The sequence below is a fragment of the Salvelinus alpinus genome, chromosome 31 (genome assembly GCF_045679555.1).
Source record: "Salvelinus alpinus chromosome 31, SLU_Salpinus.1, whole genome shotgun sequence".
NCBI lineage: Eukaryota > Metazoa > Chordata > Actinopteri > Salmoniformes > Salmonidae > Salvelinus > Salvelinus alpinus.
Genome location: NC_092116.1, coordinates 19,600,131 through 19,613,954, shown reverse-complemented (window position 1 = coordinate 19,613,954; position 13,824 = coordinate 19,600,131). Strand labels below are relative to the sequence as shown.

The window sequence follows — 13,824 nt, the reverse complement described above, 5'->3', positions numbered from 1 at the left end:
CAGTAACCGTGTCTTGACGATTTTACTTTGCTTAATTAAGCTGTTTCATGGTGTGAGAAATGTATCTTGCAAGGCTCCTCTGCCCAGTCGTCAACAATTCAACATATGTTTCTTTTTGCATGTCAGTTTAAACCAATATAAACCATTTTAAATCTACTTCCAGCATTCCATGGTTGCGTCACAAATGGCACCCTATTCCCTATATAGTGCACTACTCTTGAACATGGCCCATAGGGCTCTGGTCTAAAGTAGTGCATTATAGACTGTGTACAACACATTAGGAACATCTTAATATTGAGTTGCTCTCCCTTTTGCCCTCAGAACAGCCTCAATTGGTCAGGCATGGACTCTACAAGGTGTTAACCCTCTGAAAGGCATGCTTAAAAATCCTCCTTTAACCTATACAGGGAATAGGGCATCGTTTGGGACACAAGCCCATATTTAATTCTTAAAAGCATGAATTGAAGGTACAACAATGCAGTGTACCACCAACTCCTTTAAACTTCAATAAAGTAAATGTGTATATTTGAGTTGTTGAAACGTACAGCACACCAAAGGCAATCATTTTGAACCAGCCACGTGTAAACCTAGACTCATGAAAAACTGTAAATAGGATCTTATGTCTGATTCACCCTTTAATGTGTGGCCCAACACAGGAAGCAGTGACCTCACAATGCGTGCACCAGCCAAAGGAGTCCTCTTTCTCTCTTGCTTTGTTTCCATGACACGATGCGTTGAGTAGCATCTTACCTGCTGAGTGAAGGCTAAGTGTTGTGTCAATGCCACCCTTTTCCCTATATAGTGCACTACTTTTGACCAGGGCCCAAAGGACTGGTCAAAAGCAGTATACTTCATAGGGAAGAGGGTGCCATTTGGATTTGGGAGACATTCTAAAGGGGGAAGGGCAGGTCATGACTACTGCTGCCAATGATTTTCGCTCTAGTTTAATATTGCAGTGACTGTCCTGGGTCATATTCATTTGGGACCAAACGGAAGAAAACAGATGGACTAGTTGGACCCATTTTCCATTCCCAAACATTTTTAAACGTTTTCCATCGCTTTCCCTAATGGATAAGACCTGCTGTCGGTTGAAGAGCGCATCGTCCCCTGTGGTGGTTGTCTTCATACTGATCAATGTTTTTCCTTTATGGTAGTTGTACATTAGGCAGAATTGTATTGATGGATTGATTGTACATTTTAAAACTATATGTAAAGATTAAACATTTTGTTTAATTAAATGTGAATTGCAAAAAAAGTGACTGGGTTCTTAACGAATGTTTTAAACATTTAACAAGCATGTACTGGGGTAAAAGGCTGAACACACCTCAGTTACTGTCAGGCCGGTATTCTGCTATACAACTAAAATGTGTCAAAAGCTTTTCCAGTGACTTATTAATTTGATGGTACAGTACACCTAGGAACAAAGATCCAGATAATCTCTGTTCCCAGCAGTACACTAAACGCCACCTATCTTTTCACTGGTGTAGAAGAGACAGAGGGAACACTGGTGTAGAGAGAGAGAGGTTGGGTTGTGTCACCAACCCAAGGAGGCCCTGCAGCAGCACCTAGATATTCTGCACAAATTCTGTCAGGCCTGGGCCTTGACAGTAAATGTCAGCAAGGCAAAAAATAATGGTGTTCCAAAAAAGGTCCAGTTACCAGGACCACAAATACAAATTCCATCTAGACACCGTTGTCCTAGAGCACACAAACTATACCTCGGCCTAAACATCAGCACCACAGGTAACTTCCACAAAGCTGTGAACGATCTGAGAGACAAGTCAAGAAGGGCCATCTATGCCACCAAAAGGAACATAAAATTCAACATACCAATTAGGATCTGGCTAAAAATACTTGAATCAGTTAGAATCCATTGTCCTTTATGGTTGTGAGGTCAGAGGTCCGCTCACCAAGAATTCACTAAATGGGTCAAACACCAAATTGAGACTGCCTGCAGAATTCTACAAAAAAATCTGTGTACAACTTAAAACACCAAATAATGAACACAGCAGAATTAGGCCGATACCCACTAATTATCAAAATCCAGAAAAGAGTTGTTAAATTCTACAACCACCAAAAAGGAAGTGATTCCCAAACCTTCCATAACAAAGCCATCACCTACAGAGAGATGAACCTGGAGAAGAGCCCCCTAAGCAAGCTGGTCCAGGGGCTGTTCACAAAAAAAGACCCCACAGAGCCCCCAGGACAGTAACACATTTAGACCCAACCAAAATCATGAGAAAACAAAAAGATAATTACTTGACACATTGGAAAGAATTTACAAAAAAAGAGCAAACTAGAATGTTATTTGGCCCTAAACAGAGTAGTGGCAGAATACCTGACCACTGTTACTGACCCAAACTTAAGGAAAGCAATGACTATATACAGACTCAGTGAGCATAGCCTTGCTATTGAGAAAGGCTGACCAAGACAGGCTATGTGCACACTACCCACAACATGTGGAAACAGCCGCACTTCCTAACCTCCTGCCAAATATGACTATATTAGAGACACATTTCCCTCAGATTACACAGACCCACATCACAGCAGCAATATTTGTGACCTGTTGCCACAAGGGCAACCACTGAAGAACAAACACCATTGTAAATACAACCCATATGTTTATTTTCCTTTTTGTACTTTAACTCTTTGCACATATGACATTTGAAATGTCTTCATTCTTCAGGAACTTTTGTGGGTGTAATATTTACTGTATATATTGTTTCTCTTTCTCTATTCCACTTGGTTGAAAGAGAGAAAATAAACACTTGGTTAAAGAACAGAGAGAGGGGGACTATGCCACCCAGACCTCCAACACAAACCAGTCTTTGAAGGCTTCCTTTCCTGTGAGAGTTGGAAGCAGTACAAAGACAAAGCCAGTCAGTTTACACTGTCACCTCTCTCTCTCACACACACGTGTCATATTACAGGGATCGTTCACGCTCTGTCAGTCACTGGCCTAGGACTGGTTTTCCATTCGAATTCTTATCTGCTCTACAACCCTTTGTGCCTGTCCTTTTAACATGCACTGGGCTAGTTCTATGCGTGTGCACACCGCCGTCGGTATGCGTCACATTACGCATGCTTAGGTTAATACTTTGCTTCCCTTGAACATTCCTTCCTGCCAAGATGAGCAGTGAGCTAAAACAAATGTTTTCTTGCTAGCTCACGACCCATCTATAATGACCACCAAAACTATGGTTACAAGAACAAGATGGGTGCCTTTTGTTCTGGTGTAGTGGAAGCCGGCGAGGCTGATTGGGGGAATGAATCAGGTGACGATTAGGTGTCCTTGGTCCTCAGAGAAAGAGAGAGGGAGGGAGAGGCCTAGGACGGCCCATAATGTTTTGTTACTGCACAATTAAAACCAAGCTGGAGGAAACCATGGTAACACAGACTTTATTTTCACTACAAAAAAATAGTATAGTTTAAAGCAGAGCAACATCAACCCCCACCCAGACTATTAAGCAGATAAAGTATTTTAGTCCTGTTAAAAGACTAATCCCAATACGTCGCACTCATTTCACATGCATCAGACTGTCAATGAAGCCTCTTTAATTAAAACACGTACGGAGGTGGAGGGAGGCTGGGGTTTGAGACCCATTTAAAACGAGATAAGAAACTTAACATATTACAAAAAGAAATGGGAGAAAATCAGATGGAAATATTGGAAACAACACAGACCGTATAAAGGCGGCAAGATTGTATAACGTCTAACATCTAGGAAGTCAAAACACCACAGTGGGCATCAGAATAATAAATGTAATTTCTCAAAATGTTTCAATGAACCACACTAGAAGGCCTATAGTGGCTATGCAATTGTTAATTACGTGCATCACAGACCAGAAGGCCTGAAACATCTAGGTCTTCAATCATCCCCTGAAATTTTATTCATGATCCAATAATTCAGATGTTACAGAAGTTATATCAGTCTATATAAATCACTTGTACAGAGTTTAACTGACTAAATTTGACTATAGACCACACTTTCAAATCCATATTTTTTCTCAGAGTCCAGCATGCATTTGACGTACTATAACATGATACTGAAACTTCAGGTCGGTTGGTTGTAACAGTGGTAGGAGAATGTGCAGTCTTTTCAAGCTGAAACAAAAGAAGCCTTTGTGGTCTGCTTAGTAACAGTGATTGCACAACGGCAGCTTGAAGAGCTAATTTATGAATTTATCATAAAACGGAATAATACTGCAAAGAGATAAAAGCATAACCGTCAACAAGTCGATCGTTTTTTTTCTTCCTGAAATCGATTTAGGAAATGCTTGAATCAAAAAACAAACAGCTCTTTCGTCTGCTCACTAATACTAATTAAAATGGCCTTTACAATGCTTTATACTTACGCATATCGCTTATTGGTTATCCTCTCCAGCCACAATATATTCAACATGAAGATCCATAAGCATGAAGGATGATGATTATACTCAATGTCTTATCAAGTTGATTTATTGGAAACCAGACTAGATTATTAGAATATAATCCAGATGGACCTACATACGTAGTATCTAGGTTCCAGTTTTAAGCTAGTTCTGTTGAGAAGTGAAATAAAATGACCTTTTCTTGACATATTGTTTTTGAAAGTGGGGGAGGGAAATGCATAGGACAGGATCGTTCATCCCGTTATTTTTTTCTCCTCCTGTTGTTGTTTACACATAGCTTTCGTAAATCACCTGACCAGGCTGTAGCTTAGTAGTAACCTCTGGATCTGGCTCCCCCTCCAGCACCACCCCCAACGCCGCCTCCTCCACTGGCTCCTGCTCCGGCTCCGAACCCTGCTCCTCCTCCTCCTCCTCCTCTAGGTGCAGGGGAGCCAATGGTGGAGGAGATGAGGGCGTGGCCTCGGCCAGAGCCGGGGCCTCCATGGGCAGCGGGGGGTGGATGGACACCTGGATGGCGATGTGCTGAGGCTGCTCATGCAACGACGCGTCGTCAGAATCCGCTGCTGGGGATCCGGAACGCTCCCTCTCCCTCTCCCTATCTCTCTCCCGGAGGATGGTGAAGACGTCGCCGGGCCCCACCCCGACCAGGGCCCCCTGCACCAGGGCCGCCCGGCATCCCAATGCCCCGCCCAGGTGGTGCCCCTCTGGAGCCTGGCGGAGGAATGTGTGCCTCATCTCCTCAACCCCCACCACTTCCAGGATCTCCTCCATGAAGGTGCGGCAGTTCATGATGAGCGGGGGCAGCGGGATGCTGCGGGCCAGCTCCTCGATGTAGCGGGCAAACTCCATGGTCTTGAACTGGGTCACCTTGGCCAGCTCCAGGGTCTTGGCTGACGTGATGATGGGGATACGCTTGGCGATTTCAAACGCCTTCTGGAGCTTTAAAATAGAAGGGAATAGATTGGAAGTTAATTAAATGTCCAATAAAGATATCATGGATGGAAATGTTTCGATTTTTAAAAATGTTTTATTAAAAACATCACCTATGTACATTCAAGACAGTTACACACACACAAAGTTACTAGCTATATCTTTGTACGGTCCTCACAAGTATAGCAAAATGCGACACAAACCTTCTCGGCGCCCTCAGTGCGGAAGAAGTCGTTGATGGCCTTCTCAGTTTTCTTCAGGTGGCTGCTCATCATGCAGAGGCGCGTGATGTTGAGGATCATGATGATGGTGAAGGTGACGAGGCACACGACCACGTAGTAGGCCCCCAGGTCCCCGCTGTGCAGGACCACGCGCATGGTGACCGTGCAGTTGGCGCTGCCGTGCACGTTGGACGCCATGCACGTGTACTTGCCACGGTCAGCGAACGTGATCTCTGTGATGTTGAGGATGCCATCGTCCGTCAGCAACCACTTGTCACCTTCGGAGGAGAAAGAGACAGACGGAGACAGTCATTTAGAGGACTGTAGCTTCAAAAATCAGCCCCCACCAAAATTCACCCAAACCAACTGTAGGTTTTTCACATCACCAATGGTAAAGGACAGACTTAACTAGAACAGCTCATGATACATTGCCACAGAAAGAAATATCATACCATAGAAACAGGGTCGATTTTCCTTCAAGGAATGGGCAATCCTTTCTATTTCTATGGATCAATCAAGTCACAAGAGGCTGCAGAGGGGAGGACGGCTCATAATAATGGCTGTATCGGAGCAAATGGAATGGCATCAAGCACCTGGAAACCATGTGTTTGATGCCATTCCATTAACACGAGCCCGTTCTCCCCAATTAAGGTGCCACCAACCTCTTGTAATTCAAGGTCAGTGCAATATGCATTTCCTGGTTGCAAAGACAGCAGCCAGGCCCGACTATGCTAGGCCAGGGGGGAAGGTATCTACTAGTTCTTCCAAGACAGTCACGTGCAACAGCTATTTGTAGCTAGCTGCCATGGCCAGGCTTTCTGAGAAGGCCTTTGGGTTTGCACTAAATAGAAAGAGAATGAATAGAAATTCCCATTCAACCCCCCCCCCAAATTCTAAAATTATTCTATTATTATGCTTCCACTGCACTTCTTGGGTCCGGAAGCCACTTTACAGCTCTCCCTCATCACGTTACCTTTGGAATCAGGCTATGCCACTAATGAAATGCATGTTTTTGGCACAGAGCTCGATTCATTCATTATCCCCCATAATCTAGGCCTATAAAGGACTCCTGTAATTAATTTATTGCAACAAACAGCAATTCATTAATCCACTAAGTAGGTTACATAATTGACATTGAGTGATATTATGCCAACTGCAGGACTGTCCTTGAGCCTGCAATCCAGCAACCAGCTATTTTTAAACATACTTTGGATTGGAATCCTCGACCCCCCCCCCGAAGCGGACCAGTCTTCCCTTTTTATTAGTTACTGAGAAACGATCTTTGTTTCTTTAGTCCACTGTTGATACAGTCCAAAAACATGTTGCATGTCAACAATCAAGTTTTCTAGATATAGAACTTTCAAAATACAGAAAGTGTCACAGTACGATGCGTTTTGTTCCTTGTTTATTTAAATTTCTCCATTCCAAACGGCACCCTATTTCCTATTTAGTGCACTACTTTTGATCAGGGACCATAGGACTCTGGTTAAAAGTAGTGTGACTTAATAATAAATGGGCCTTCTATAGCGCTTTTCAAGGACCCAATGTCGCTTTAAAATGTATAGAAATTAAAAAGAAAGCAGGAGTCAAAACAAACTAAACAAAACATGAATAAAAAGAGGGTTGTGCTCAAAGGGAAAGGGTAGGCCTTTTCAAAGAGGTGGGGCTATAGGAGGGACTGAAAGATAGTGATGAACGCCGAGTCACGGTTGGCTAGAGGGAGGGAGTTCCAGAGCCTAGGAGCAAACCTGGAGAAGGCCCTGTTTCCGAAGCTTTGACCTGGGGATGACAAGGTGAAAAGAAAATAGGGTGCCATTTGGGATGTAGCCTGTGGTCAATATTTAAATAGAGAGTGGGGCTGAGGGAAGCTACAATCTGTCTGGGAAAATACCATGTGGTGATTGCTGGTGAACAGGGAGACAAACGCCTGGAGCGGAACACAAACATACAAGCTATCATGTAAATGTAGAACCAAGGAAGTAGCCAGCCAAACATTAAAGCATGACAAACATCTGTCGACTGTCGAAATTGGTTTGTCTTCTTCTACTACTAGGCTACAACTAATCTTGGTATAATATCCAATTTATTAAGAAGCTCTTTTGTTATACCTATCAAGGCAAAATATCCTGAACAAAAATATTAACGCAACATGCAACAATTTTACTGAGTTACAATTCATATAAGGAAATCAGTCGATTTAAATAAATTAGGCCCTAATCTACAGATTTCACATGACTGGGTAGAGGCCCACCCACTGGGGAGCCAGGCCCAGCCAATCAGAATACATTTTTCCCCACAAAGGGGCTTCATTACAGAAATGAATACTCCTCAGTTTCATCAGCTGTCCGGTTGCAGGTCTCAGGCGATCCTGCAGGTGAAAAGCCAGATGTGGAGGTCCTGGGCTGGCGTGGTTACACCTGGTCTGCGGTTCTGAGGCCGGTTGGACGTAATGCCAAATTCTCTAAAACAACGTTGAGGCGGCTTATGGTAGAGAAATTAACATTCAATTATCTGGAAACAGCTCTGGTGGACATCCCTGCAGTCAGCATGGCAATTGCACGCCCCCTCAAAACTTGAGACATCTGTGGCATTGTGTTGTGTGACAAAACTGCACAATTTAGAGTGGCCTTTTATTGTCCCCAGCACAAGGTGCACCTGTTTAATGATCATGCTGTTTAATCAGCTTCTTGATATGCCCCACCTGTCAGGTGGATAGATTATCTTGGGAAAGGAGAAATGCTCACTAACAGGGATGTAAACTAATTTGTGCACATAATTTGAGAGAAATACGATTTTTGTGCGTATGGAACATTTCTGAGATTTTTTTTTATTCAGCTCATGAAACATGGAACCAGCACTTTAATGTTGTGGTTATATTTTTGTTCAGTATAAATGTCATCCAGGCTATATTTCACCATGGTCTACATTGATCACTATTCTCCTATCGCTGCATGAAGTGGCATCATCTGCCATTGCGTTAGAACATCAACGTACGTAGGCATGTGGTGAGACAGTGGATGGACGGATGACTTCGCGTCTCTCTCTCTCCAGATTCTGACAGCTCATCCTGAGTGGGTGGGTGACTCAGAAACAGAGAGTCTATCACAGAATGAGAGAGAGCATGAAACCAATTCTGGAGGCGAGTAGTGTTAGGCTTAAGACAGAGCATGAATAGACTAGTACACACACACACACCTTCGCTTCCCACACACACACACACTTAAATCCATGAAGCCTCCAGCCTGTCTGTCGTGTCTCTAAAAAAACTGAATGCGTAAAGGAAATGTACCGGGGAACCTGGACATCAATTTATTTCCATGAGACTAGAGACTTCTAAGCGTATACACCCCTGCCCCCGTGTGAAGTGTTTCAAGGCTTCCTTCGAAAGTACGTGAGCGTGTGGAAAGCAAAAGCTCTCTAAAAAACAAGTGTCAACAGCTATAAAAGAAAAGTAATGAGCAACAGGGAAGAAACAACTGTTGTGCATGTCATAACAGGTCTGTGACAGATCCTCGTGGAGCATGAAGTCTTCTACTGACTGGCTCACCGTCATCCATGAGTAAAATAGCCCCAGCTATGACCACAACAAACATCAATCTAAACATTGACAAATGTATTAAATGTTGTTTGCATGGTACAGGTAACAGGCCCTAGTGGTTCAATAATGATTGTTGCGCCAGAGCAAGTTCCAACAGGTCTGTTCAAAATGGAACACACAATGCTCATTTAGCATTCCTGTTTTATAGCAGGTGACTCACACGGTTAAAAGCTTAGATTCTTCATTATTGTAGCCGACTATTTATCTGGAACATCTTTTCTACACAGACAGTATTCCCTCTACATCTTTTCTACACAGACAGTATTCTCTCTACATAGACAGTATTCTCTCTACATAGACAGTATTCTCTCTACATAGACAGTATTCTCTCTACATCTTTTCTACACAGACAGTATTCTCTCTACATCTTTTCTACACAGACAGTATTCTCTCTATATCTTTTCTACACAGACAGTATTCTCTCTACATAGACAGTATTCTCTCTACATATTTTCTACAGCCAGTATTCTCTCTACATCGACAGTATTCTCTACATCTTTTCTACATAGACAGTATTCTCTCTACATCTTTTCTACATAGACAGTATTCTCTCTACATAGACAGTATTCTCTCTACATCTTTTCTACAGACAGTATTCTCTCTACATCTTTTCTACAGACAGTATTCTCTCTACATAGACAGTATTCTCTCTACATCTTTTCTACAGACAGTATTCTCTCTACATAGACAATATTCTCAACTCCTTTTTCTTTTCCACATCTCCTCTTCTCCCCCCCACCCCAATCTCCTCCTTTCTCTTTCCAATCTGCCTCCACATGTAGCAGATAGATTAGGACTGAATGAAAGAAATGATCCTATTAGTATCCTACCCGTTAGTATCATAGTAGTATCCTACCCATTTGTATCCTACCTGATAGTATCCTACCTGATGATATGCTATTAGTGTCCTACCCGTTTGTATCCTACCTGATAGTATACGAGTATCCTACCGGTTAGTATCCTATTAATATCTTACCTGTTAGTATCCTAACTGCAAGTATCTTATTACTATCCTACATGTTAGCATTCTACCCACCTGTTAGTATCCTATTACCTCCTACCTGTTAGTATCCTATTACCTCCTACCTGTTAGTATCCTATTACCTCCTACCTGTTAGTATCCTATTACCTCCTACCTGTTAGAATCTCAGCTGTTAGTATCCTATTAGTATCTTACATGTTAGTATCCTATTATCTCCTACCCGTGAGTATCCTATTACCTCCTACTTGTTAGCATTCTACCTGCTAGTATCCTACCTGTTATAGTATGCTATTAGGATCTTCCCACCTGTTAGTATCCTTTTACCCCCTCCCACCTGTTAGTATCCTATTACCCCCTCCCACCTGTTAGTATCCTATTACCCCCTCCCACCTGTTAGTATCCTATTACCCCCTCCCACCTGTTAGTATCCTATTACCCCCTCCCACCTGTTAGTATCCTATTACCCCCTACCTGTTAGTATCCTATTGCCCCCTACCTGTTTGTATCCTATTACCCCCTACCTGTTAGTATCCTACTAGTGAATAGGAATGGCATCGGATAGGATACTAACAGGTAGGAAGGATACTAACAGATAGGATACTAATAGGAGATTGAAAGGTAGGGGACTGGTAGGATACTAATAGGAGAATAAAAGGTAGGAACTAATAGGATACTAACAGGTAGGAGGATCCTAATAGCATACTAACAGGTAGAATACTAGCGGATATAATTATCAGGTAGAATACTATCAGGTAGGATAGTAGTAGGAGACTAATAGAATACTATCAGGTAGGATAGTAATAGGATGCTAACAGGCAGGAGACTAACATGATACTAACAGGCAGGAGACTAACAGGATACTAACAGGCAGGATAGTAGTAGGATACTAACAGGCAGGAGACTAACAGGATACTAACAGGCAGGATAGTAGTAGGATACTAACAGGCAGGAGACTAACAGGATACTAACAGGCAGGATAGTAGTAGGATACTAACAGGCAGGAGACTAACAGGATACTAACAGGCAGGATAGTAGTAGGATACTAACAGGCAGGAGACTAACAGGATACTAACAAGCAGGAGACTAACATGATTCTGACAGGCAGGAGACTAACAGGATACTAACAGGCAGGAGACTAACAGGCAGGAGACTAACATGATTCTGACAGGCAGTAGACTAACAGGATACTAACAGGCAGGAGACTAACAGGATACTAACAGGCAGGATAGTAGTAGGATACTAACAGGCAGGAGACTAACAGGATACTAACAGGCAGGAGACTAACAGGATTCTGACAGGCAGGAGACTAACATGATTCTGACAGGCAGGAGACTAACATGATTCTGACAGGCAGGAGACTAACAGGATACTAGTAGGATACTAATAGTTAGGTAGTGGCAGTGACCACCAATCTGCCTCCATATAGGCTACAGTAGATAGATTACAACTGAAAGAGAGAACAATGACAATAGTATCCTATCAATACCAGCAATACTATGTACTTTATCAAGTATCTGAAGTTAAGTAGTGGCCGTAACTTTTTAACTCTTGATGTTTTGGAAAAAGAGGGGACAGGCCAGCTTGTTTGGTTTGTAATCATCATCATCATGGCTTTGGTGTATGATTATGCTCATCTGCTGGGTTGGCATTGCATAATCGCAGCAAATAATCCCCCATATATATATATATATATATATATATATCATCATAGTCTTTCATAATGCAACTACTCAATGTGACCTTCCTATGAAATCCCCCCCACCCCTCTCTGTTCTCCCTCCCTCCGTTGTCCACAGCACACAAATATTTTTGACTGTAGTCTACAAATGCTGCCCTTTGGCCATACAAAAACTTAAATACAGAGGGATTTAGTCAGTGGTTTGCAGGGATTGGGGCTATTTTAACTATAAATCATAATTCTAGCTTTTTTCATGACAGTTTGTGTTAATGCCTGTCATCCTCTGCATCAGACGGTCTGCATAGTCACACGATTTATTTCATAACGCCTTATTATTGAAATAGAACTTGAATGGTATTGCTTTAAGCCGGACACAGGCAGTTCAAATTGGTGTTGAGAGTAGCTGATTCTGTGGCTTATGCCACATCAAGGATATTATTGATAACTGTACATTAAATTAGCTTGACTTACTTGTCTCCGTGTCCAGCAGGTCTCCATGTGAGTTGAACCACTGTATATTCGGTACAGGCTCTCCAGTGACGTTGCAATCAATCAGTGCGCAGTTACCTTCGCGGGCGATGATCTGGCTTACTTTCGAGAACACCAGGGGGACAAATCCACCATCTGCCACCGTTCCGTTTTCTGTGCTGTTTCTATCTGAAACCGCCGACAGAACCCCGGCGGTGTAGAGGCTGATAGTGGACAGTAGCAAGAGGCTAAAAGCGTAGCCACTTGACCGACTCATTTTTTCCCCTTCTTCCTGACCGTCGCTTTCCCCCGAGGATAGTTTGTCATGCCACTCACGTCTTCATGTTCAACACATACTGGCTATCTCCTGATTGCGGTAATGAAAGGCAATTTGGTATTCTGCTCCAAATCTTGAAGCATTCCACTGGAAGAGGAAAACAATTAATGAAAGAAAAGCACTAATGAACATTCTGAACAGTTCGTTTGTTTAGATAGTAATGATTTCTCTGCTGAGGCATAAGATAAAGCCAGGGACCTTTGGTTGATAAATGACTCCCCGACACAATAGTCTTTGACTCAGACAACAAAGAAACACTACCAAATGCAATAACAGTTTTTTACTGTATAGCCAACAATGAATGTAATATTGTTGTTACAGCAACAGTATCTGTTAATGCATTGTTACAACATAGAGCTGCAATGTTACAGACATGATATAATTATAATATTGACGCCTACATAATATTTATTTTCGGTCTATTTTTATTAGCTATCGTTAGGCCTAACTTATTGTCTAAAATCAGTTACTTGATAACAATAAATATTGTTAACTAGTTAGTAGTATAAATCAATATATTTATTTGACCGACAATTTGAATGCAAAAAGTAGCTAACCTAGCTAGCTATTCTGGGCTATTTGCAGTAGCAAGCTAATATTGGTCTGGATGCAAAATAGCGGAGGCTTGCTAGCAAACTAACGTTAACGTCGCTAGCCAGCCTGGAAAGGACACAACGGGTTGGCTAACTAGCTAGCTTCTTTGATATAGCTAACTTAGCTATAACTTAGATGGAGTTATATAAACGGTCAAGTAGCTCACATAATATAGTTCGTTAGTTAAATGTAATGTTTAATGTAGTAACGTTAGCTAACTAACAGAAACATAATCAACGGTTACTGTAGTTAGTAACGTTACTAGGTACAGGGAATGATGACTGCTAACGTTAGTAGCTAACCATCATCATAGCTAGCGATAACGCTATCTCGATTAATAACGTTTTCCAACATCTGATTGCATACTTACACGATAGTCGTCCACTGTTATGTTTGCTTAGCTAGCTACTAAAGATGTTTTATCGTTATGCGGTGAAGAAGGAGATCGCCGTCTGTCTTTCGGACACCGCTGCGTTGCGCTATTTATTCCACATCCTCAAATCGCTTGTCTTTTGCTCAGCTGGCGGCTTGACACAACATTCGTTCGCTGCAGCGTTCAGCTTCCCTACCCTAGTCAAATTACAAGCAAGCAGCAAGAAAACTAGGTCGGTCATTGGCCACGCAC

General features: G+C 42.3%; 1 pseudogene; it reads right to left on the bottom strand.

Annotated features, from left to right (window-relative positions):
- Positions 1 to 3,383: 3,383 nt before the first annotated feature.
- LOC139561844 (microfibrillar-associated protein 3-like) lies at positions 3,384 to 13,824 on the bottom strand (annotated as a pseudogene).